The following is a 25,173-nucleotide window of genomic DNA, read 5'->3' on the forward strand; positions in this document are numbered from 1 at the left end:
AAACAAATAAGTAAACTTAAAAAAAAGGAAGAAAGTTCTGGAGATGGATGGGGGGGATGGTTGCACAACAATGTGAGTGTAGTTAATTCCACTGAACTGTATACACTCAGCAATTTTTTTTTTTTAAACGTTTTTTATTTATTTTTGGGACAGAGAGAGACAGAGCATGAACGGGGGAGGGGCAGAGAGAGAGGGAGACACAGAATCGGAAACAGGCTCCAGGCTCCGAGCCGTCAGCCCAGAGCCCGACGCGGGGCTCGAACTCACTGACCGCGAGATCGTGACCTGACTGAAGTCGGACGCTCAACCGACTGCGCCACCCAGGCGCCCCTCAGCAATTTTAAGAATACAATTAACAAGCTTGATTAAACAGAAGCATTTATAACTATGTGACCATAACAAAGAATGCACAAAATACTAACAAAAATTAAAAAAAAAAATTATGTTTATTTTTAATTTTTTTTACATTTATTTTTGAAAGAGAGAGAGAATCCAAAGCAGGCTCCAGGCTCTGAGCTGTCCGCACAGGGCCCAACGTGGGGCTCGAACTCACGGACCACAAGCTCATGACCTGAGCTGGAGTCCCAGGCTTAACCGCCTGAGCCACCCAGGCACCCCGATGGTTACCATGTTTTTAGGAAACAGGTAGGTCTCCACAGCTAGGTTAGATACAGACACAGCCACGGATGCAGATAGAGATGAGCTATACATCGTGTTGCCGTTGGTCACAGACCTTCTGGAAGAGTACCTCTGCGACTGCGTCAGTCAGCGTCCTGCCTGGGACATTAGGGGGCAGCCGTACCACAACTGAGAAATCACGCAGAGGACGTAGAGGCCGCAGGAAACCCCGGGGCGTAGGGAGGGCCAGCCTGGAGGCACGGGGTCTCCCCGGGGGGGGGGGGGGGGGGGGGTGGACCGCAGGAAGTCCGCTGCTTCGCCAGCCCCAGGCTGGTGTGCGGCTGCCCCCGGGCGGGCGCCGTGCCTGGCAGCCAGGCGCTGGGCGAGCCGGGGCATCGGGACGCACACCGAGGCCTCGTGTGGGGAACCTAAGCCAAGAGGCCACAGGGAGACTACACCAGGCCAGCAGGGCCACAAGGTCACGAGGGGCACGAGGCGGCGCACCGGGGTTGTCCTCACCCCGCACCGCCCACCCCTGGGCGCTGCGCTGGGCAAACCTGACACCTGGCTCTTCCTGAAGGAGAAACATGCCCACGGCGGGTACCGAAGGGTGTCCGGAGCCCGGAGACGGTGAGCCGACCTCAGCGACCTCGGGCAGAGGCCCCCGGACGAGATGCCAAAAGCGATGATCATAAAAGCGGTTACGTTGCACTTTCGTGAAACCGCCTGCTCATCCAAAGACCCCGTCAAGAAAACAACGGACAAGGCGCGGACTTGGAAAACTACGCACCCGCGCCTGCGTCCGAAAAAGGACACGTGAAAGTTAATGAAGGGAAACTCACAGAGGGGAGTGGGGAGGCGGGAGGTGGCCCCCAGGCCCACCACCCACGCCGGGTTCAGAAGGACCCTCAGTGCCGGGAAAGGTGTGCGGCTCCCGGGAGAAACCGACAGCCCCTGCAACCCAGCCAGGGAAAGACCCCATCACCGCCCCCCTGGGGAGAGACCCCCTGTCACCGCCCCCCCCTCCCCTGGGGACAGACCACTGCCACCCCCTGCCCGAGGCAGAGACCCCGTCGCCCCCCCCCACGGGGAGAGACCGTGCCCCCCGCCCCCCCCCCACGCCAGGGAGAGACCCCCTGTTACCCCCCCCCCCCGGGGACAGACCACTGCCACCCCCTGCCCGAGGCAGAGACCCCGTCGCCCCCACCCCCCACGGGGAGAGACCGTGCCCCCCGCCCCGCCCCCCCCCCCCCCGCCAGGGACAGACCACTGCCACCCCCTGCCCGAGGCAGAGACCCCGTTGCCCCCCCCCCCACGGGGAGAGACCGTGCCCCCCGCCCCCCCCACGCCAGGGAGAGACCCCCTGTTACCCCCCCCCCCCCCCCCCGGGGACAGACCACTGCCACCCCCTGCCCGAGGCAGAGACCCCGTCGCCCCCCCCCACGGGGAGAGACCGAGCCCCCCGCCCCCCCCACCCCACCCCCGCCAGGGAGAGACCCCCTGTCACCCCCCCCCCGGGGACAGACCGCTGTCACCCCCTGCCCGAGGCACAGACCCCATCGCCCCACGGGGAGAGACCGTGCCCCCCGCCCCCCCACCCCCCCCCCGGGAGAGACCCCCTGTCACACCCCCCCCCCGGGGACAGACCACTGTCACCCCCTGCCCGAGGCAGAGACCCCGTCGCCACCCCCCATGGGGAGAGACCGTGCCCCCCCCCACCCCCCCTCCAGGGAGAGACCGCCGTCACCCCCCCTCCCCCAGGAGAGACCGAGGTCACGGGAATCCTGCTTTTCCGCAGAGGACTTGCAGACTCGCGGGCACGTTGTCTTTCTCCATAAAACACCCTTCTCTCTGATTTGTTGCGCTAACCCTACCACACGGTTTCTGCGGTGGCTTGCAATCCCAGGTTGCAGTCCTCCGTTCCTCCCAAATAAATCCATTTCTGCCGGTAAAATACCTGGCAATGGTCAACACCCCCTGGTGCCAGAGATGCTGGACCCGGAGAAGGCGCTCAACCGCCCAAGGCCGGAGAGCCAGCAGGTGCGGTGCCCGCAGGGCCGGCTGACCTCCCTGATCCCCCACGACCCTGGGGTTTGAGGGTGGTGTCTCCGGGATTCCTGCCTTCTGAGCTCCCCGGGGCCTAGTCGGGATCTGTTTTAAGTCTTCTTTCTGGTCCGACTCCTGTTTGGAGACAAGCTGTTCCTAACTGGAAATGTGCTGGCTTTGGGCGGGATTTTTTCTGGAACAGGCTGTTCCTGTGGAAATGGTGCCCTTTAGGGATTTTTCTCTTCACTCGGGAGGAAAACCTTTAAGAAATGGAAGCCCGGTGATCAAATGCTTTGAGGGTACCCTCCCCCACCCTGGGGCCCCGCCAGTCTTACGTGTAAAAACTGGCCCCTCCACATGTGCATTTCTTTGGTTTTTTGTGTATTTAGTTTTGAGAGAGTGAGTGGGGGAGGGGCAAAGAGCGAGAGGGGGACAGAGGATCCAAAACGGACTCTGTCTGCACTGTCAGCATAGAGTCCGACCTGGGGCTCAAACTCACGAACCGCGAGATCATGACCTGAGCCAAAGTCGGACACTCAACGGACTGAGCCACCCAGGCACCCCCACACGTGCATTTCTAACTAAACGGACCAACCTAACCAAAAGATTTTAGAACTTCAATGTCTGTTGTGGGGAACGTACGTCCCAGCAGACTTTCTCATTGCCGAATTGGAAACCACGGCTCTAAAGTTGTCAGAACAGTGGGGAGCCACTTTGGTCTTTTGAATCTGCAAAATGTGACCAGGAATCTCGAGTTGTCTCCCTGCAAAGTACAGTCTGTAGACAGAGGCGGGCAAACAACAGAAAGAAGTCAAAATGGCTCCTGAGGCCCTTCCCCCCATCTTTTCCATCCCCACCTCATCCTCAGGCCCCTCTAGTGCCATCAAGTTCCTTCCCTTAGCAGTCCCCACCTCCCCTACACCCTCAGTGCCTCAGTTTCCCCATTCTGACTCTCTCGACCAATGTCCCTTTTCCTCTGAGCCTCCCCACCCCCCCCCGCCGCCAACCCCATATGTACTAAAACCTGCCCCTCTAAACTCAAGTCCTCTGAGGATCTAAATAAACCCCAAGTTTCTCATGCTCCCTGGACTTAGGGTGAATGAGGAGCCACAAGGAGTTTCCTAAAGTGACTGAGGATCCCATAGGTCTGCTGGGGAATTTAGATAGTCTTTTAAATTTACCAACCTGGTTTTTCAGATTACGTCAGTGAGGCCACATGCTACTGAGGAGGACTGGGCCAAACACCAGATACAATTATCTGGAAGGGAACATCCTGAAGGGGATTTAGAGAAACAGACCCCTAACTTCGGGCAAGATGCAAGAACCCTCCCTGGAAATGCCCACCAAGCAATTACAGGAGGGTTTCCCAAGCCCGCAGAGTGGAACAGACTCCAGGCTCTCAAACAAAATCCTGGTGCACCTGCTCATCGACATCACAGTGGGCTACAAACTTTCTTTTTTATGTGGATATATATTTTTACACGCTACCTTGTGAGCTACAGTGTCAATAAGAACATGAGTATTTAAAAGTATTAGATAATATTCTATAGTTTAAAGGTTGAAGAGTATTTTATTTTATTAATCAACTGTAATTTTTTTTAGTCAATACTCACTTCCCACCTTGGACCTCTCAGTTGCTTCTACTTTAATACTATTGTAAACAATACTACCTGAAGTATTCTGATGTGTAATTTCCAAATTTAACTCTTAGATATGTGTAATTTCCAAAGTTACATAACCACAAGCAATACATAAGTGCACATTTCCATACAACCTTCCAAGCAATGGGTATTTCAATTTGTTAAGTTTATTTACTTATTTTGAAAGAGAGAGAAAGCACATGTGCGAGCAGGGGAGGGGCAGAGAGAGAGGGAGAGAGCATCCCAAGCAGACTCCATGCTGTCAGCACAGAGGCCGATGTGGGGCTTGAACGCACAAACCATGAGATTATGACCTGAGCTGAGATCAAGAGTCAGACGCTTAACCGACTGAGCCACCCAGGCGCCCCGCAATGGGTATTTAAAAAATGTGTTTATTTGGGGGGTAAAATTTGTAAAATTATGATAAATTATAGTCAACATTAATGAGCACTTTTTGTGGTGAGTACTTTACATATTTATCTAATATAGTCTCACAAAAACTTTGTAGTTACTAATTTTAATCCTAATTTCACAGATTAATAAATTGAGGCATAGAAAGTAAATACATGTTGTCTAAGATAACACAACAGAGTTGATGCCATTATCGGAACTATTTATTTCTACTATAAAATAACCTTTATACAGTAAATCTTTGGTATTCTTTCATGAATGATCTGTTTATTTCTTCCTTCAATATTTTCCACGTAATATTTGGCTTTGTATTATTGACTTAAAATAGCATTTGATATCTAAAAATATTGACAATTTAACGGTCATATGGCTCAGCGTTTTTTTCCCAGTTTATTTGTTGTACTTCTATTTTGTTTATGACAGCATGATGACTTGAGAGAATATCAGTCAAAATATTTTAATCTCTGATTGTGTTATAGAAACAGAGTTGATACACGTTACCCTAGTTTCAACGTATAACTAGTGATCCAACAAGTCAATTCGTGACGTTATGCTCCCGACTCCAAATCACCTTGATCTTCCTCAAGACATTGAATCCAACCAGGCAGCATGTAACCCTATGTTTATTAAAGGGTCAAACCGGGATCTTTCTCTTTTAGCTAAAAGGACCAGGATGGAATGGGAAATGATGTTTGCCCCAGACTTAGTTGACAAACAAGCTTGCCCGACTCCTAGATGAGTCCTCCAAAACAAAGACTGCGAAAATTCTCAGTTTTCAGCTCCAGCGAATGGAGGCCCCGAAACAAAACCAAAACCTCATGGTTTCTGCTCTTACTGCAAAGGGCCAGGACACTGCGGAAAGACCGTTACCAACTGGAGTGATCCAGGCACCTTCAACCCTCTAGCCAACCTATTCCAATATCCTCCTCATTCCCAGGGAAGGGGGGGGGGGTCCACGGAATTCCTGGCGTTTCCCAATCCCCCCTCTTCATCGACCTGGAGGAACCACTCTCCAGACTGGGAGTGAATCTCTGCCCGTCTGGACTCTCGGTGCTCCACCCGCCACCACCAAGCAGCCCTCCCCTCGGAGCACTGGAACAGCTCACGGAGCGGGGTCTCCAATAAACCTCAGCAGGTTCCGTCCCTGAACCCACTCCCTCCGTCTGGGCCCTCCGAGAGACACACGCCCTTTTCTCCTTACTTCCTCTGCCCATTCACTTATTGGGCTGAGGTGTCTTAGAAAAATTTCATGCTGCGACTCCTTCCTCCCCAAAGGGGGACATAATCCTAGAATTTGACAGCAGCAATCAAAGTAGCCAAATCGGTAAGTCAAATGACCCTTCAACGTCTCCTATTTGCTCCTTCTCCGAGCTAACTGGAGCTAAGTCCAAAGACACTGATCATTTGTCCCTGTTAGATCAGCTACCACTCTCCTCATGGGCAAAACCTTCAGCTGAAACTCGCAGAACCCATAGAAAGTGCCTACTTCGCTCGTCCCACATCCAAGGTATAATCCAGGGAAAACCGCACGTCTCCCAGACTGAACTGTCCAACAGATCATTCGAGGCTTGGCAAATGGATCTCATACGGCTTCCCTACCTCAGGGAAAGAAATATGTTCTTGTCGTGGTCTGTATGTTTTGTCACTGGGCCAAACCTTCCCCTTGCAGACAGGCCACTGCTTCTGCTGTGGCTAAAATTCTGTTAAAGATTATTCCCACCTGGGGGCCCCTCTAACACTTCATGGTGGTCAGGGAATGCATTTAACCATTCAGGTGCTTTGTTAGTTAGGCGTGCACTGTTCGGCCGTGTGATGTTACCACACTTGCGCTGTGCACACGCCACGCTCAGTCCTCAGAGTTGTCACACTCACTCGCGGCATCGTGAAGTCTCAGCTGGAAAAACTTGTGGAGACTGCCACTGGTCCTTCTAAATCTCAGGTCCATTCTCCGGGGAACTCCTGGACCCTCACGCTTTGAGACAGTCACAGGACGTCCGGCCCACTTGGCCCCGCCTCCTCGACCCACAGTCCGTAAAGGGAGGTCCCTTCCGTAGCGTCAAGGCTCGCTGCTCCTATAAAAACAACCACGGTTTGGTACAGCAAGCTTTGCGAGGCGTGCTCCCGGCACACGCCGTCCTGCATCACCCCTGGCAACCCAGAGACTTCGTCTGTCGGGAAAGATGCCTCCAGAAAGACTCTCTTCAACCTCGCCGGCAAGTGCGGCCACAGTCCAGGGAACAGACTCTAGGATCCACGGGACACGTGCAAAGACGACGCCTGACTGGCCCTGCCCGCCATCTGGTGTGGCCTGAAGGTACGGGCTTCCTGGAACTGAAGCCGACGACATCTGGCCAAGTTTTCCCATGAGGTCTGGACCAGGCCAGTGGACCTTCTTCTCACAGTTGCTTCTCTCTTTTGTAGGAAGACAGTGTCCCTGTCTGCTTCTTCCAAGCCCTTTCGCAAGGGCTGGAACCTCTTCTCTTGATTGTGGCTCTGCAGAAACAGCCTCATGAGGATCCTGGGGCAAGTTAATTTTCACTTGTTCTCTTCAACGGGTTTGAAGGTTCAGAATTCACAAAAGTCTTCTTTCATCTGAACTATTAACTGACTTTGAACTTTTATCCAAATTCATGGTCTCTGACCATGGCTGTATTACCCAATAGCAGATTTGGTTCAAAGCAGCTCTTCTGAGATAACAACACTGCTTTATTTTCTTTAACATTTATTTATTTTTGAGACAGAGAGAGAGAGCACGAACAGGGGAAGGTCAGAGAAAGAGGGAGACACAGAATCTGAAGCAGGCTCCAGGCTCTGAGCTGTCAGCACAGAGCCCGATGCAGGGCTTGAACCCACGGACCGCAAGATCATGACCTGAGCCGAAGCCGGACACTTAACCAACTGAGCCACCCAGGCGCCCCAACAACACTGCTTTAGAACGTCTTAGAAGTTGTGTTCATCAGCTATGGTTTCACATTTACACCTGCACCGTATCCTCCCAGATGCACTCGGTTAATCCTTTCAATGCGTGCTGGCAGTGATCACTAGTCAGCCTTCACAGTAGCTTCAGGCAGAAGCTTCCAGGAGGTATACGCGACTCTGGCTTGGCCTTCATGAGAATCTTCTGCCCTAAGTCGGAATGAGTGCCAATTGATATTTCAGTTGGCTACTCTCACACCCGGGAGTCCTGGTTTAGGACCATTTGGAATTGTCATGTAACTACTTTTGTTTTGTATAATTATTTCGATTTTGTTGCCCATCACACCTGTGTAAAAATGACATACAATAAGGGGATGATCTCCAGCGCTGATAACCTTCACAAATGTGGACAACAGAAGGGAGGCGCCCAGAGTTTCTCCCTCCTGACCCACCTTGTTACCCAAATTGCCTCAGTAGGTTTCCAATCTGTACAATTTCCCTCCAACGTGGGATATGACACCCAGAAAAGGGCCTTCCTGGAGCCAAGGGACAAAGGTCACTGAATTTGGAAAACCTGATCAGTGATCAGAAAAAAAATCTTGATCAAAAGGGGGAAACGTGAAAATTAACAAAAGGACACCTCACTGACGTGGAGCAAGGCGGCCAGCAGGGGGAGCTCTCCCAGCACACCCCTCCGCGTCCCCCGGTGTCCCTTCCAGACGGACCCACATCTCAGCTGGAGAGAACCCTCGGTTACAGGCCCCAGGACAGGGAGGCTGTTCCCCGCGTCTCCTGCAAGAAACAACCACTCCTGCAGGTCACCAGCGAGAAACGTCACCACCCAGAACTCCCGCTTTCCTCCAACGGACTTTTCTTCAAAACAGCCCCTCCCAACTTCCTACACCTTCCCCGTAAAATGTTTCTCTGTTTTGCTTGTTGGACGGGCGGTGGTTTTACCATAGTTTGGTGGTCCCAGATTGCAACTCTCTGCTATTCCCGAATAAATCCATTTTTTTTTTTTTTTTGCTGGCAAGTAACTTTTATTTTTCAGATCAACAGATATGTATGTATAATATGTAAAGAATGACTTTAAAACTTTTTAACGTTTTATTTTGAAAGAGAGGGAGAGACAAAGCAAGCAGGGGAGGGGCATAGAGAGAGGGAGACAGGGAATCCCAAGCAGGATCAGCGCTGTCATGACAGAGCCCGACTTGGGGCTTGAACTCACCAAATGTGACATCATGACCTGAGCTGAAATCAAGAGTCCCACGCTTAGCCGACTGAGCCACTCAGGCGCCCCAAGAAGGCCTTTAAAAACCAAGGCTAAAGCAATGAATAACCCCAATTTTAAAATGAGCCACAGACTTGAATAGACACCTCAACGGAAAAGATGCACAAGTGGCTACTGGGCACCTCAAACTGCCACTGATCTCTGCCCCTCAATGAGACAGCCCTGCACACCCATCGGAGAGCCCGAACACCTGCACCAAGCAGCCAGCGTTGGGGGTGCTTCGAAGGGCAGTGTCTTGCACGCTGAGCACGCACTTCCCAGAAATTCCACTGTCCGCCCAGGGAGGTGACAGTGTGTTTACCTGGGCGTGGCCACAGCTTCATTCGGAACCGCTCCCCACCGGCGCCTTGGGGCCCGCACGGCCCTCCAGTCCAGCCCGGGAGACAAGGGACGAGCTCCCGACCCACCAACACCACCAAGGAAACGTTTTGTGAGCGAAAGACGCCGGATACATAATAGACATTCACTTCCTTGTGATTCCAGAACAGGCGAAACGAGCCGAACCACGGTGGCCTCCTCGGCGGGAAGGGGACAGGCCGTGCCTGCAAAGGGCCCGGCGGAGCTTTCCGGGGACGCCACTATTCCCGATTGTCCGTGTATACACTTCTCCAGTTGTACGAGTCACAACCGAACGCTGACATCCGGGGGCCCGTCCCGCCCCGTCCAGCCCGGTCCCCGGGGGTCACGTCCCAAGCCGGAGCCCTGAGAGGCAGGCCCCGGGGCCGGGCCCGGCCTGGCGAGGGACTCACCGTCTTGCCAGAGGAGACGCTGAAGACCTTGGGCAGGTCGGGGATGGCCTTGGGGTGGCGTCCCCTTGGGCAGGTCGGGGATGGCCTTCGGGTGGCGTCCCCTCTGCTGCAGGGCAGACGGGCAGACGGCCGGGCCTGCGTCCAGGCCTCCCGGAGGCTCCGCCAGCTCCCATCTAGCCAGCAAGGGGGGGGGGGGGGGGGGGGGAAGAAGGGGGGTCACGTGGGCACGCCTGCCATTGTCAACCTTGCAAGTAAAAACGCTGGTTACTTTACCAGCAAAACAAGGGCTGATTCGGAAAGAAAAGAGAATTGAACCCAGGACGACACGCGGCGGCAAAACTGTAGGCGAGTCTGGGCAACAGGGGACAGGTGCGCTTTTTTAAGGAGAGAAGAGGTGGCTTGGGAAGGTCGTTATGAACTCAACGTCCATTGGAGGACACCGGGAGTGTGGTGGCTTCTCATTGGCGGAGCTGCTGGCGGCCTCTTCCCGTGGGGTCTGCGACCGACCCCCACTGGTGGGGCCTCCTGACTCCAGCTTGTGCCCTTTCCTGCTACTGTTTACACTGCAAAGGAAATGGGTCTTTATTGGGGGTAATCCAGGTAAAATGGAGGAGGTTCTGTTACTAAAAGTCAGGAGAGAAAGCATGGATATGCAGTGGAAGTGTCTGCTCCAGGGACAACATATTCAGCCCAGGCGATGGGTCAAGACTGGGTGGATTCTGTACCGCATTTCCCAGCCTCTGTCTAAGTGAGGAGTGGCCCTGGGGGCTAGAAAGCCATCTGCTGGGACATTCAGGGCTTTTGCTTTCAGGAAAAATGGGAGTACATATGGCTAGTGGCTCCTCCCTGTTTCTCCTGGCCTGCACACAGACGTGATGCCTGGAGCTGTGGCAGCTGCGCTTTGACCATGAGGCAAGAACCCTGTGGAGAAGGCCAAGAATATCCCGAGCCACTTTCCAGAAAAATCAAGTCTGTGAAGGAGAGAGCAGCTGCCCAGGTCTGATCTAGTGATGGGATCTGAGAATCTGGTTTGTGCCATGAGTTCTCTGGCCACCGTCAGGCTGCAGGCCAGCGGGGGAGGACACGGTTGCAAGCCCAGCACTTGTGATGCTGCCTTCACTACTTCCCTGACGTTGCGGGGTGAGGGCGAGCATCTCCCTGCCTGTCGTCTGTGTGACCACAGGCTCGTGCTGCCCCTGGGGCCCGTCTGCCAGGAGTCAGGTGCCCCCTCCACCCCTGGCTGGGCTGGGCCAGGAGCCCAGTGTAGAGGGAAGGAAGACAAAGGTCACCCACAACCATTCTATCAGAACATGTGTTTTAAGCAATTTCTGGAAAGCGTTAGAATGGCAGAGAAATAAACACTGCCATTTTCAAACATGACTGGAAGCTTTTAAAGAGAAGGAGCTTCTGAGGTCCTCCGTGGATGTGTTTTAGACACCCAGGGTGAGGGCGGGCAGTGCAAGCAGACCTCGTGTTGGTGGCTTCCTGTCCCTCGCCCGGGGTGGCCTCGAAGACCCCACCTGGCCCCACTGAGGCTGGTGACTCTGCCTCGCCGGCCTCGGTGGCAGTGTGCACGGTGCCGAAGGGGGAGCTGGCGCCCGAGTGGGGGAGCTGGGCACCGGGGCCAGTGGCCACAGGGGAGAGGTGAGCCCCGGGTCAAGGAAACCTGACACAGGACCACCTGCAGGAGCTCCCCGTGTTGCTGGGTCAGAACCCTGTTACACAACACCACCCCCCAGGCCAGTCATCATGCCCGCTCTCTGGAGGCTCAGAGCAGGTGCGTGGAGGCGTCAAAGGGCAACGACTCACACAGTGAGGGGGAACAGGGGTGTCTCAGCTGCCCCCCTTTCCCCCCTCCCTCTGTCTCTTTCTCATCTTTTTCCCTCTCTGTCTCTCTTCATCTTTCTCTCTCCCTGTCTCTCCTTCTCTGTCTCTATCCTTATCTGTCTCTCCCTGTCTCTCTCTGTCTCTCTGTCCCCATCCCCCCTTGTTTCCATCTTTCTCCTCCCCTCTTCTCTTCTGAATCTTTCCTGTGTCCTAAGTGTCTGTGACAGCGAACACGGCCGTGGGGTGAGGCAGCAATCTCGTGTCCCCTCGCTGCCAGGCGGTGGTGGATGGGAAGTGGCTCCACGTTGGAAGGACAGCTTACCGGCCAAGACCCTGAGTACAGCGCCCCACAGCCTCCCTCCGACCCGTGGAGCCAGACGGACCGTCACGTGTGGACCCTGGCCCAGAGTCCACGGTGATCAGGCTGCAGCTTCCGGCTCCCCCGACGACTGTCCGTCTCAGGTCTCCGGCCTCCGGACCCGCCCCAGGTTCCCACGGGCCCCGAGCCAAGGCCAAGCGCCTCGGGGGACGTTGGGCACACCACAGCCTGGCCACTGTCAGACAGCTCCCCCTGCTGACACCCATGGCCCTCCCTGGCCCTCGGTCTTTCCAGGGCATGTCAGCCACCCTGTCGTCTCCTCCCTGGGAGCTACCAGTGCAGCTCCCGGCCCCACCCGGCACAGTGACTCTGGCCACCCCGACTTCCCCCCGGGCTGGTCTGAAGTCTGAGCTCTGATGGTGGCCCTGATTCCCGTCCTGTGAGCACGGCCCGCACCAGTGTGGAGCTGGGGACCCCCACCCGCTCACAGCCACCACGTGAGAACACTCTGGGGGCCTCTAGGGTCTCAAGCCCTCCCCTCCACCCGCCCGCTGTACCACCTCTGGGCCTCAGTTTCCTCGTCTGTAAAATGGGATAACGGCATCTACATCCTGGCTTGTTGTGGGGGCTACGTGCAGGCTGGCCCCTCCTACTCCAGGACGCCAGCCACCAGGGTCACAGGTCAGCACTCCTCAGCACCCAGGCTCAGGGACAGGGCTCCATCATGGGGTCTCCCCTATAAGGTTCAGAGAAGTAAACAATGGCCTGAGGCCACATGAGCATCCAGGGCCAGTGAGGTGGGGGATGTCCCCAGCCTTAGGGGGAGGTCTGGTTTTGGGCTGAGTGGGCAGCTCCCAGGAGCCGGGGGACACAGGACCCGACTCCTGGTGCTCTCCAAAACATCCCCACTCCTGCCTGGCCCGTGTTCCCACCTGCACCCACTCCAGGGGAAGCTTCAAATGCTGGGAAGATGTCACCGGCTGGGGACAGTGAAGCCAATAGACATGCCTTTGATTAGGGATCAAAAGCACCAGCATCACCTTTTAAGTCTCTTGTTTTACGTTTTCGTCTGCTTATGGGATAGTGGGAGGGTACACGAAGAACCGTCTGTGACAGACACGGGACGAGGCCCGCAGGCCTACAAAGCCGCCACGTGCCCACTGGAGAGAGCTTGCCAGCCAGCAAAGGTAGAGAGAGGAAGACCCCATCCCGCCCCCCAGAGGAAACCTCAGCATCTCAGCATCTCTGTGTCACCATTCACCTCCCTGCAGTGATCTCACCCGTGGCCTTTCTCCCAGCACCACGGCGTCTGCTGTGAGGGGCCGCCCTGGGCACGCTGTGTGCTGTGGCTGCACCACGGGCCTCCCCGGATGGACCACCTGGACGGGCCACCCCAGATAGGCCACCCCAGATGGGCCACCCCCTGGGCTTCCCAGATAGGCCACCCCAGACAGGCCACCCCCTGGGCCTCCCAGACAGGCCACCCCGGACAGCCCACCCCAGACGGGCCACCCCAGATGGGCCACCTCCTGGGCCTCCCGGACAGGCCACCCCGGACAGCCCACCCCAGATAGGCCACCCCAGATGGGCCACCCCCCCGGCTTCCCAGATAGGCCACCCCGGACGGGCCACCACCCAGGCCTCCCGGACAGGCCACCCCAGACGGGCCACCCCCTGGGCCTCCTGGACAGGCCACCCCGGACAGGCCACCCCAGATAGGCCACCCCAGATGGGCTACTCCCTGGGCCTCCCGGACAGGCCACCCCAGACAGGCCACCCCCTGGGCCTCCCAGACAGGCCACCCCAGACAGCCCACCCCAGATGGGCCACCCCAGACGGGCCACCCCCTGGGCCTCCTGGACAGGCCACCCCAGACAGGCCACCCCAAATAGGCCACCCCAGATGGGCCACCCCCTGGGCTTCCCGGATAGGCCACCCCGGACGGGCCACCCCAGATAGGCCACCCCCTGGGCCTCCCGGACAGGCCACCCCGGACAGCCCACCCCAGACGGGCCACCCCAGACAGGCCACCCCAGATAGGCCACCCCAGATGGGCCACCCCCTGGGCTTCCCAGATAGGCCATCCCGGACAGACCACCACCCAGGCCTCCCGGACAGGCCACCCCAGACAGGCCACCTGGACGGGCCACCCCAGACATGCCACCCCAGATGAAACACCCTGGACAGGCCACCCCGGATGGGCCACCCCAGACAGACCACTCCAGACAGGCCACCACCCAGGGCCTCCCCTGGCATCTGCTACGTTGCCTACAATTCTTTGTTCCTTCAGACAACGCCGCAATGAACTGAACACACGTTAGCCATGTTAAAGGATATGTCCTTAGAACAGACAGCACAATTGGGGTCAGGATCTAGGACTATAGTGAAGGCCTGGATGTATAATCACCACACAGCCGTGCAGACAAGCAGCTGTGTTTATGGTTGTCTTCTAGCAACTATGGAAGTTTGGACACATTCAGGCTTGTTTTTCAAAAAAAGGTTTTCGATATTCTATAGGAAGTAAAAAGCTGTGAATCATGGTTTCAATATGTCTTCGGCTCTGAGGTTATTTTTTAAAAATAAGTAGTGGCCATCCAGGTTTCTTGTGATTCACAGAGGCGGAGACAATGGTGAGTTTATACCATTATGCTCTTAGCCACGTAGGTGCGACTATTCTCACCACTGGAAGGGACAGGAGGTGACCTGGCATTAGGGTGGAATATGCTGGGTCCCTCCGTGACAAGCACATCACACGTGCTGAGTGCGACACAAATCCTACTGGGCCGGCCTCCCAGATGCTGGGGGTTATCTGACACCACAGAGCAGCTTGGCCTCCGGACCCAAATACAGTTTTAGTATCGCTGTGAGACAGATGGCCCTAAGAGTTAGTGGCTTAAAAAGCAGTAATCAGGGGGGCACCTAGGTGGGTTGGTCGGTTAAGCATCCGACTTCGGCTCAGGTCGTGATCTCACGGTCCGTGGGTTCGAGCCCCACGTCGGGCTCTGTGCTGGCGGCTCGGAGCCTGGAGCCTGCTTTGGATTCTGTGTCTCCCTCTCTCTCTGCCCCTTCCTCTCTCTCTCTCTCTCTCAAAAAAAAAAAATTAAAAAACAATTTTTTAAATGTGTTCTTTAAAAAGTCATAAAGATGTGCAAAGACTTAGGTGTACGAGAGGGTGGCCATTGCAAAAGGAAAACATAAAAGTTCATGAGTAAGTTACGATATGACCACAAAATAGAATTTTTACTATGCGGAAAGATGTGTTCCTAACACATAATTAAGTGACATATAACATAAGTAGAATGATTCTGTTCTGTAAAGATCATGTCTTTATGTAAAAGCATAGGAAAGGTGTGAAAGGCTGCACGTCTGGGGTGGTTTCAATTACAGTAGACGTGACCACGCGTTCCCTCCCACGGGGTGGAGCTCCCTCTCCCGCCACGCTGATCTGGGGATCGGCCCTCTCACTTACTGTGGTCAGCGGACGTGGCCGCAGCCTCAGTGGCTGACTCTAGGCCTGGGCATTAGGAGGGCTTGCATATGCCCTGTTCGCCAGTCTGGGGGCTCCGGACCCCCAACAGGAGCGGGGGGGAGGTCATGCACGGGGAGGGGGTCACCCAGAGCATCCGCGGCTGAGCCCCAGATGCAAAAGCAAGACCCTCACCCACGACGAGGCCCCAAAGTGGCTCTCACCGGTGACGCTCATTGGGAAACGCCCCTGCTCCCACAGCAGGGAGTCATTCTCACTTCTACCCTTACCTTTGCTTTCTTTTCTTTAAAAGATTGTATTTACTTAAGTGATCTCTACACCCAAGCAGGGCTTGAACATACAACTCCGAGGTCAAGAGTCGCAGGGTCCACCGTCTGGGCCAGCCGGGCACCCCTCTTACCTTCCCTTTCTAAATTCTATCTAATATTATGTTGCTTAATTACTAGTTTAAACTAATAAAATTAGTTTATTATTTATGTATTTTATTAACTATTATTTAGATTATACTGTATTTTAGCATTTGCATAAAATTTTAATGTTTATATGTTTTATATAAATGTTGTAAATCATTTTATATAAAGAATGTTTGTGGGACGCCTGGGTGGCTTAGTCAGTTGGACGTCTGACCTTGGCCCAGGTCATGATCTTGTGGTTATAGGGTTCAAGTCCCACGTCGGGCTCTGTGCCGACAGCTCGGAGCCTGGAGCCTGCTTCGGATTCTGTGTCTCCCTCTCTCTCTGCCACTCCCCTGCTCATGCTCTGTGTCTCTCAAAAATAAACATTTAAAAAAATAAAAGGAAGAACGTACGTGTGTGTGTGTGTGTGTGTGTGTGTGTGTGTGTAACAAGCTCTTGCAATGTTTAAAAAGAAAATCTTGCCCTTGAGGCCAGCCTATCTCCAGCCTCAAACAGACACTGGTAACTTGTGATCATGACAAAGCATATTTCGATATTCTGTCCTTTCTCTGAAGTTATGTTATGAGCACTGTTCTGTGTTACTAGGTGTCCTTCACCAGTGACGTTTACCGTGACGGACGGGCTCTCTCAGCACGAGGGTGTCACCTGGTACGTCCGTGTGTTTCCCCGTTAGAAATTTATTTCAGATCGTCATGTTCAGTGACCACTGGACGATGACTGTGCTCGTGCATATACTTGTTGTTTCCCAAAGACACAGTCAGACACATGCAATCTAGTAGAATGGACATTCTTTTCCAGTCCCCTGATAGGTTTGTGACCGTTTGCCTTCCAGAAGGTGTCGGCCACTGCATCTGTCTGCCCGCCTGCGGCAGATGACGCAGATCACCCACCCACGTCCCTCAGGACATGAGCTCAGGCTTTATTCTGGGGGGCAATTTGCTCAGCCCACCCTGCAGCAAGCTGCCGCCAGTGAAATGTACGCACAATTTATTGAGTCGTCCGCAAAGCTCCTTAAGAGGAGACAGACAACGGGAAATGAGCCCCCTTTTGCCTGCATCTTGCATGGATGGTGGGATCTCCAGCAGCCATCTTGGGCCATGAGGCTACTCTGAGGATGGAAACTCCACATTATGCAAGACAGAGAAGAAAAATCCCCAATAACAGAGTGGAGGAGTTGTGCTAGCCTTGGATTTCCTAATTCCAGCCTTGTTTCATTTAGAGGAAAATCCTGCATGAGTTAAGTCTTTGAGCTTTAGATCTGTTACTAGCACCCAAACTACTTAACCTCTTCAGAACATTACTAGCATTGGTTTCAGCACATTAAAATTTTAAACATTATTTATAGGTATCAAGTGGAACTTAACAGTTGCTTACTGGTGTCTTTTCGGAGGGAATTTATAGGCAAAAGAAGCAGCACAAGCAAAGCTATACATGCTGGAAGGAGAGCCATTTCCAGAAACACAGAAGTCTCTCCTTGGAGTGAGGCCACCTGCTATCGTCTCACTGAGGGTCAGGTGAGGTGTCAGTTCATAGGGAACCACTGAGGTAAGCACCCTGACTTAACCACTTCCCTGTTTCCATTCTCTTCCTTCCTCCTCGTCTCCCTGCATCCCTCCCCCCTCTCTCCTCCCGCCCTCCCTCTCCCTCCACTATCTGTCCCCCTTCCCCAACCCCCCCTCCTCCTTTCCCTGCCCTCCCTCCAGAGTCCCCGCCCCTTCCCTCCTTCTCCCTCTTTCTCTCCCTCCCTTCCCTCCCTCTCTCCCTCTCCCCCTCCCTCCACCATCCCACCCGCTTCCCCATGCCCCCCTCCTCCTCCCCCCTCCTCCCCACCCTCTCCTCCTTCCTCCCCTCCCTCTCCTCCCTCTCCCAGCCCTCCTCCCCCACCCAGTCTAACAGTTCTAGCAGGAGAGAGGGAACAAGGAGTCCCCTGCCCAGGACAGAGTGAGTAACTCACCATGAATATGAACAGGTTGCACAGAGAAGGAACCGGCAAACCGACACCCTCCAAGCAGGAGAGCCCAGCCCTGCTGGCGCTCCGTGAAAGGCTATTTCTGTCCTCCCGAGTTCTGGCGGAGACACGGCATCTACTCCGATAAATGCCCCTTTGTGCTGGAAGGGTTTCCATTAGCTCGTGAGATGCCCTCACGGAGAGCCTGCTGCATGCTGCCCGGGGCTCTGCCCAGCAACGGGCCTGCCGGGGCCTGGCCCGCTGCCCGCCCGCACTCCATCAGAGCCGGGGACGGGAGACGTGGCGCTTTGGGGAACGACCCCACAGACCGCGGCCTCTGCTGCACAAACGACATCCGCGGGCCGGCCGGGCTGTCGGCCCCACGGAGAGGCCAGCAGGTCACGTGCGTGTCCCGGTTCTGGAGCCTGCCTTGGAGGTCTGAGCACTGGGGGCCCCCACGCCCAGCCACCCGGGCACTCCCGTCTCCTCCCTGCCTCACCCCCAAACCTCTGCACCCCTCCTCAGGAAGGAGCAGCTGTGGAATCAATGCAGAATCTCTCTGCTCAGCCTTGGCTGGAGACAAGGAAAGCAGCAGACCCAGGGGAACCTGGAGGAGGCCGCTGAGCCCAACACGGTCAGACACGGGCCACCAAGTGTCAGAGAGGTGGGCAGCGGCCAGAGGGCAGAGGGCATCCTGCTCCCGTGTGGCCACCCACCCGGCAGCTGTTCTCAGGAAAAGGTCCTCCCGGAGCCCTGCTGAGCGGTGACAGACCCTTTATCAGGAGGAAGGCTGCCTCGCCGTCTGTCGGACCCAGTTTGCTCAGCAACCACAAGACGTGACCGGTGACAGGTGGTCCTCGGGGACCCGGCTGCACGAACACCATGCCGGGCGGCCCTGGGACCTGGACAGACCCTCTGTCGGCCTCTTTCCTTCCCGGACGGACGCAGACTCGTTCCTAACACGCCGCACTGACCAGCCTTGGCTTTCCCACAGCAGAGAACACGTGCCCAGTGCTAAGGGCAATGAGTGACAGCACGTGTGTGGGGCCCTCCTCTCCCATGCTCCTCGGTCAGATCCATGACTTGACTTCAATCTCCACCTCGGGGCTCCACCTGGGGTCCCCAGACCAGCCGCACAGCCCCCCCCCCCACACACACACACACCGGGACTTGGGCGTGGGCCAGAAAGCCGAGGCCCTCAGTGTTTCTGACGCTGGTCGAATCAGAAGCAGGACAAGGATATCCCTCCGGATGGGGGCTGCGTGGTGTCAGGCAGGGCTGGGGGCCTCAGGGCAGGGACGGGGGATGGGGACAAGCCCCTCCCCCGCCGCAGCTCCTGGGGCATTTGCAGAGGTCTCCCTGAGGAGAGCAAATCTGCTGTCAGTCTGGGGTCTGAGGTGGCTGGACACCCCATGCGCCCCACCACGGCCTCCAGGGAGCTCCCAGCACCCGTCTGGGGTGGGTGGGGTGGGCTGGGGAGAACTGAGTTCAAGTCTCCACTCTGGGAGCCTCAGTTTGCCCATGGTAGAGGGGTGCAGCACCCCATAGTGAGACAGGGCACGCACCAAGCCCCCAGCCCGGGGCTCAGCAACGCCTGCTAGGGCCGTCCTCGGCCCCTTGGTGGCAGTGCCTCCACTGGGCCACAACCCGTGGGCTCCTGGCCAGACCCGTGGACCCAAAGGCAGGGGCCGGAAGCATCCGGGAAGCTGCCGTGAGCCTCCGTGTGGGGAGTGTCCCTGGGAGGGGCAGGATCAGGGCCGCCCTCAGTCTTCCCAGAGGAGGCGACCCCCAGACCTGGAGAATGAGAAGCCTCTGGCCCTCAGCGGGGAGGCTGTGGGTGTGGGTGGGTGCGTGCGTGCCCGGGGCCTTCAGCACCTGTTCTCTGAGCACCTGCGCCAGGGGCAGAGCTCTCAGGCCTGGTGTACTAAGCGGGAGCCACTGCCCACCCAGAGGGCCTCCTCTAGGCCTGTGGTTCAGCCCAGTCCGCCAGACCAGCCAGGGTCAGCAGCTGACCTTTGGAGAGGAAGGAGGAACCCATCCTAGACCTGACCTGCCGGCAATGTCTCTTCACCAAACCACAGGTCACCTGCCCTGCCGGGGCTCCAGACACACTCCCTCACTCCCACGACCACCTGTGGCCCGTTAGCTTCCTGGTATGAGTCAGCGGTCAATGTCAGGGCAGAGAATTTGGAGCCCAGCAGCTCTGTCATTAGTGGTTTGCGGAGCACGGGCTGGACAGGGCTAGCCGGGATGAGAGACGCCTGGAGGCTGGACAAAGCAGACAGGGCTAGGGCATGCCCTGGGCAGCACAGGGTGTGGGCTGAGGGCGAGTGGTGCCTGGGGCTTTGCGACAGGGAGGGGGCAGACAGCGTGCGCGTAAGCAAGCATGGTGCTTTCGGGAGCTGACCCCGGGCTAGAGTGAGGGGGGCCAGGGGCCACTGCAGAAGGGTGGTCTGTGATCAGGTGACAGGAAGGAGCCACCAACATGGAGGCCTAGGGACAGGATCTTCAGACAGGGAAAATGGAGAGTGCAAAGGCCCTGAGGTACAGAGTCCGTGGAATAAAGAGAAGGGCACTGGGGAGGCTGAAGGGAGGGGCGGATGCAGGGGTCATGTGTTCAGGGTCCAGGAGTGAGGATTTTTTCAAGAAGACTTCAGAGAGACTTAAGCTGGCCAATGACATGGTCTGATACACATTTTCAAAATGGAATTGAGGGGGGAGGGGGAAGCGGAAGCAATTCAACCTGTTGTATGTTCTCGTTTAAAGAAGAAAATCTAGGGGCGCCCGGGTGGCTCAGTCAGTTAAGCATCTGACTCTGGACTTTGGCTCAGGTCACGATCTCACGGTTCGTGAGATGGACCTTCTTGTCAGGCTCTGTGCCGACGGCTGCTTGGAATTCTCTCTCCCTCTCTCTCTGCCCCTCCCCTGCTCGCTCGCTCTCTCTCACTCTCCCAAGATAAATAAACTTAAAAAAAAAAAAGGAAAATCTATTTATTAATGAAAAGCATAACACATATTTAAAAACCAGGGTCCAGATCAACTGTATCACAAGCCCCCTGCCCCCAAATTATGGAACCCTCAAAACAAGATAGATTTTTTTTTTCTTATTCACACTCAAGAAGTCTTGAGGTGGGCAGCCCAGGGAGGGCCTGTACTTCAAGCACTGGGGACACAGGCTTCTTCTTTTTTTTTTTTTTTTAACGTTTATTTATTTTTGAGACAGAGAGAGACAGAGCGTGAACGGGGGAGGGTCAGAGAGAGAGAGGGAGACACAGAATCTGAAACAGGCTCCAGGCTCTGAGCTTTCAGCACAGAGCCGGATGCGGGGCTTGAAGCCACGAACCGCGAGATCATGACCTGAGTCGAAGTCGGACGCTTAACCGACTGAGTCACCCAGGCTCCCCATGGCTTCTTCTGTCTTTAGCTCTGCTGTGTAAGACTCCCAGGCCCAAGTTCTCCTCGTGGGCCAGTGTGGCTGCTGGAACTCTGGCCATTACAACTGTATTCCACCCAGCAGGAAAGAGGAAGTAAAAAGTAAAGGAAGTAATACATAAAATTAAAAAAATAAAAAATAGGGGCGCCTGGGTGGCGCAGTCGGTTAAGCGTCCGACTTCAGCCAGGTCACGATCTCGCAGTCCGTGAGTTTGAGCCCCGCGTCAGGCTCTGGGCTGATGGCTGGGAGCCTGGAGCCTGCTTCCGATTCTGTGTCTCCCTCTCTCTCTGCCCCTCCCCCGTTCATGCTCTGTCTCTCTCTGTCCCAAAAATAAATAAAAAAATAATAATAAAAAAAAATAATAAAACCCCTCTGTTTAAGGTCTCTTCCCTGATGTTGCACGTCCCCTTCCACTGCTAGAATGTAGCCACACAGGCACACCTAGCAGCAGGAGAGGCTGGGAAACACAGCTTCTATTCTGGGAGGCCACTTGCTAAGCTAAAAATCAGGAGTCTGTGACAGAGACAGAAGGGAAGAACTGACGGTGGGGGTGACCGCTGACCCTGCCCCCTTTGCCCTGGCTGCTGAGGACAAAGGCTTTGCTGGGTAAAGATGCCTGGAGATGACAAGTGAGTCAGCCCCACCCTGCTCTGGGAGAACCCAGTGCACAAATGGGCAGGACAGACGGGTGGGTCAGGGCCTCAGGAAGAAGCCACTTGTCACTGCTCTCTCTCCATGGTACCGGGCGGGCCCCTCCAGGCCAGCCAGCCTGCCACCCACTTGCTCTGTAAATGGCTACAAGGCATTCCAAAACACGGGCGGCCACAACTCAGTGTCTCCCTCACGGTGGGTGCTCACTTTGTTTTGGGGCTCGGGGCCCTCTAGGGCTAGCTGCGCCATACTGGGTGGTCTTGGGCGTGTCACGTCTCGCTGGGGGACTGTGGGAGGTGGTGCACACACCTGCGTGGGCGTCCAGCTCACACCACCTGGCCCGTTGCCATCCTTGACCCAGGCATGCCTGTGCCATCTTGGCAAGCTCCTCTGCTCCTGTCTTTCAAGTGGGGAAGAAGGGGCACCTGGGGGGCTCGGCGGGTTGAGCATCTGAATCTTGATTTCCGGTCAGGTCGTGATCTCGCAGTTCATGGGACGGAGCCGCGCGGGGAGCCTGCTTGGGATCCTCTCTCCCTCTCTTTCTGTGCCCCTCCCCCACCCATGCAAGCACACGCACGCGTGCACTCTCTCTCAGAAATAAATAAACGTTGAAGGAAAATCTTTTTAAAAAGTTACAAATAAATAAAGTGTGGCGGTGGCACAGCACCTCCTCATAGGCCTGACCTCCTTTCCCTGTCCTTCTGGAAATGGAAGGTCAGCCCTGCTCCACCCCCTGGCCCCGTGCACCCATCTGGTGGGAGCCGTGGTCCCCGAAAGTACCTGACAGAGCACAGAGCCCGGCCCACCCGCCGCCAGGTAATGGTGCCCCAGGGGGGCCAGTGGGCATGGGCCACCAGCTCCCAAGGCGTGTCTGTCACCCCCGGGCTCTGCCAGGCGCTGGGCGTGTGCGGGCGGGCCGGGCCCTGCTGGAGGCGGGAGAGGCGGGGCCTCCGGGGCGGACCGAGCGCCAGCCTGCCTTGCGGGGCTGGGGGGGCCTGGGCAGGTCATGCCACCTCTCCCCCCACCGTTCCTGCCCTCCGTATGTGGAAACACCACCGACAGGGATCCACGCCTCTCAGAGAGGGAGACCGGCCAGGAGCCCGCGGCCTTCTAAGGCTCCGGTCCACAAAATATGGTTTGTCTGGAGGTGCATCCTCCCAGGCCCGAGGCGAGCCCTCCCCGCCGCCGTAATGCGGGGGCACAGGTGATGCTCCTCCCTGGCTCCAGGGCGGGTGCGGTGGCTGGGGTGCAGGCCTCTCGGCGGGGAGGCCTGTGTCCTTCCTGGCCAGGAGGGGTGTTGCTCAGGCGTCCGCTCTCTGCCCGCCTGGGGCATGAAGCTGCCACCAGGGCTGCCCCGCTCCTGTGCTCAGCTCTCAGCTCCGGGGGCCTGCTCCAGGTGACAGGGGCCCACGGGGGCTCCAGGGCCCTCCCACACTGGGCACTGGCCTTGGTGTTCTATGGGCTGGGGTGCTTCACCTTCGGCGCCCCCATTTGTCAGACGGGAAGTGTTTCCCTAGTCACACAGCTCGGTGGGGCCAGGTTAACTGAGTGTGCGGCAGCCTCTCCGCCACGTCTCTGCGCCTCTCTGCGGGAGCACGGCCAGCCCGGGACACTCCCCGTAATCCTCTGCCCACGGACCCTCTCTTCAGTTCAGCATCCGGTCTCTGCAGGAGAATCTGAAAGCAGGTAGTGAGGACACACAGCAAGATGGCCCGGCCCCTTTGGGTCCGTGCTGGGAGCAGTCAGGGAAGCAGACACTTCATAGGCAAATGGGGATGACACAGCCGTCCAGGAAGTCCCTCTCAAGGACACACAATGGGGTGGGGGGCGGGCCTGGAGGGTGAGACGCTGCTGTGAGGGCTGTGACCTTGACCCCCGGAAGGTGAACTGCCGAATCGTTACACCAGGACCTTTTCTGACATCCTCCTTCTGGACCAAGGGAATGGTGAACCTCAGCTCTGAGCAGCCATGGGGCCCACAGGAGAGACAAGCTCAGGATGGGGGACCAGGGCCCCCGGAGCCTTCCCATCCGCAGCCCCCACACGGCCCACCAAGACAAGACCCTCTCACCTGCGGAAGGGGCCGAGGCTCTTCTCCCCACCGCCCAGCCTCCCCTGCACCCTCAGGACCCTCCCTCCTGGCCCCTCCAGGAGCCAGCGTGGCCCCTGGGGTGGGAGTTTATGCCATTCTGTGTGAAAGGTGCTGACATTTAAAATTCTGCATTTTCAGCCACTTGTCAACAGTCAGGTGTGGGCTCTGTGAGAACAACTGTGTGTTGCTGTACGGGGCCCCGTGCCCAGGCCTGCCCAGACCCCGGGGGGCACTGCAGAGTCCCCGCTCAGGGCGGCCCAAAGCAGGACTGAGGCACGGACCACCTGCCCTGGCTTCAGTTCCCTCAGCCTTGAACTGGGCCAACGGCAGCTCCTTCACAGACCTGGGTATGGGGTAAGTGGGTAGGACCGACACCCCCTGGGATGGCTGCCCCCCCACCTGGGCGGTGCTATCCCCCTGCCGGCCCTGCTACTCCCCCACACAAGGGAGGAGAGAAAGGTCAACAGGAGGCCCAGACCAGGTTTTAGTGGAAGATCCCTTTTTCTGATAAATCCCCTGGGTGACTTGCATTTTCCATGCCTTTGGTTTCACTTATAAAACTCCTCTGCCAGCAGGGATGAGGCGTGGGGTGGGGGAGGGGAGGTCTCAGCCTGGAGTGTGGTGAGGATCCTGGTCAAACCAGGAACTGGGTTCCCATACCCACGGTGCCCTCCTGCTGGCCACGCAGACCTGCTGGGGGGGGGGCATCCAATCGACCGCTTAGACGGCCTGCAAAGGCCCCAGAAGTTCTGAGCTCCTCCTTCTTAGCCTCCCCCCACTCCCCCTTCCTCAGTTCCCCCCCACCCCCCATCAGGCCAGCGGGGGAGAGCCTACCTCCCGAGGCTGTAAGAAAAGCCACTACCTGGCCCCACGCAGGGCTGCTGGGGGCTGGTTCCTGCCTGTCCCACAAACCTTGCCCCCCCCCCCCCCACCTTGTCGCAGCTCTGTGTCTAGAACAGGACCGGGCATACAGTAGGCGTTCCATGATGACCTGATGAATGAACAAGCCTCCAACTCCAGCTAATTCACCCACTTAACTCGCTGCTTCCTGACCTGGGGCACTGCTACTTACCTTCTTCCGGCGGGGGGGGGGGGCGGATAATCAGCCCACAGGGCCTAAGAAGACCATTCTCGCATCACGGATGGGGAAGCCGAGACAGAGAGGTCCAGTCACCTGCCCCAACCCACACAGCTATGGTGGTTCAGGGTTATAGAGTCCGGCAGCCTAGAGGGACCCCAGCCAGGGGCGCGGGGAGGGTCAAGGGGGCCAGTGGCCCTGCTCACGGACACTAGGGTGCTTTGGCGGAGACATCGGCAGACACCGCGGAAG

The 25,173-nt window shown here is 56.6% G+C and overlaps 1 long non-coding RNA gene across 2 annotated transcripts; it reads right to left on the reverse strand.

Moving 5' to 3' along the window:
- Window positions 1–486: 486 nt before the first annotated feature.
- LOC131492214 (uncharacterized) lies at window positions 487–9,737 on the reverse strand. Of its 2 annotated transcripts, none has more exons than XR_009251937.1 (5): window positions 9,672–9,737; window positions 3,850–3,937; window positions 2,493–2,924; window positions 1,176–1,414; window positions 487–777 (listed from the first exon to the last, which is right to left on the reverse strand). It is a non-coding gene; the product is annotated as an uncharacterized LOC131492214 (long non-coding RNA). The 2 variants fall into 2 exon arrangements; XR_009251936.1 differs by lacking the exon at window positions 487–777 and adding an exon at window positions 910–1,046.
- Window positions 9,738–25,173: the final 15,436 nt, after the last annotated feature.

Source organism: Neofelis nebulosa, chromosome 12 (assembly GCF_028018385.1).
Source record: "Neofelis nebulosa isolate mNeoNeb1 chromosome 12, mNeoNeb1.pri, whole genome shotgun sequence".
NCBI lineage: Eukaryota > Metazoa > Chordata > Mammalia > Carnivora > Felidae > Neofelis > Neofelis nebulosa.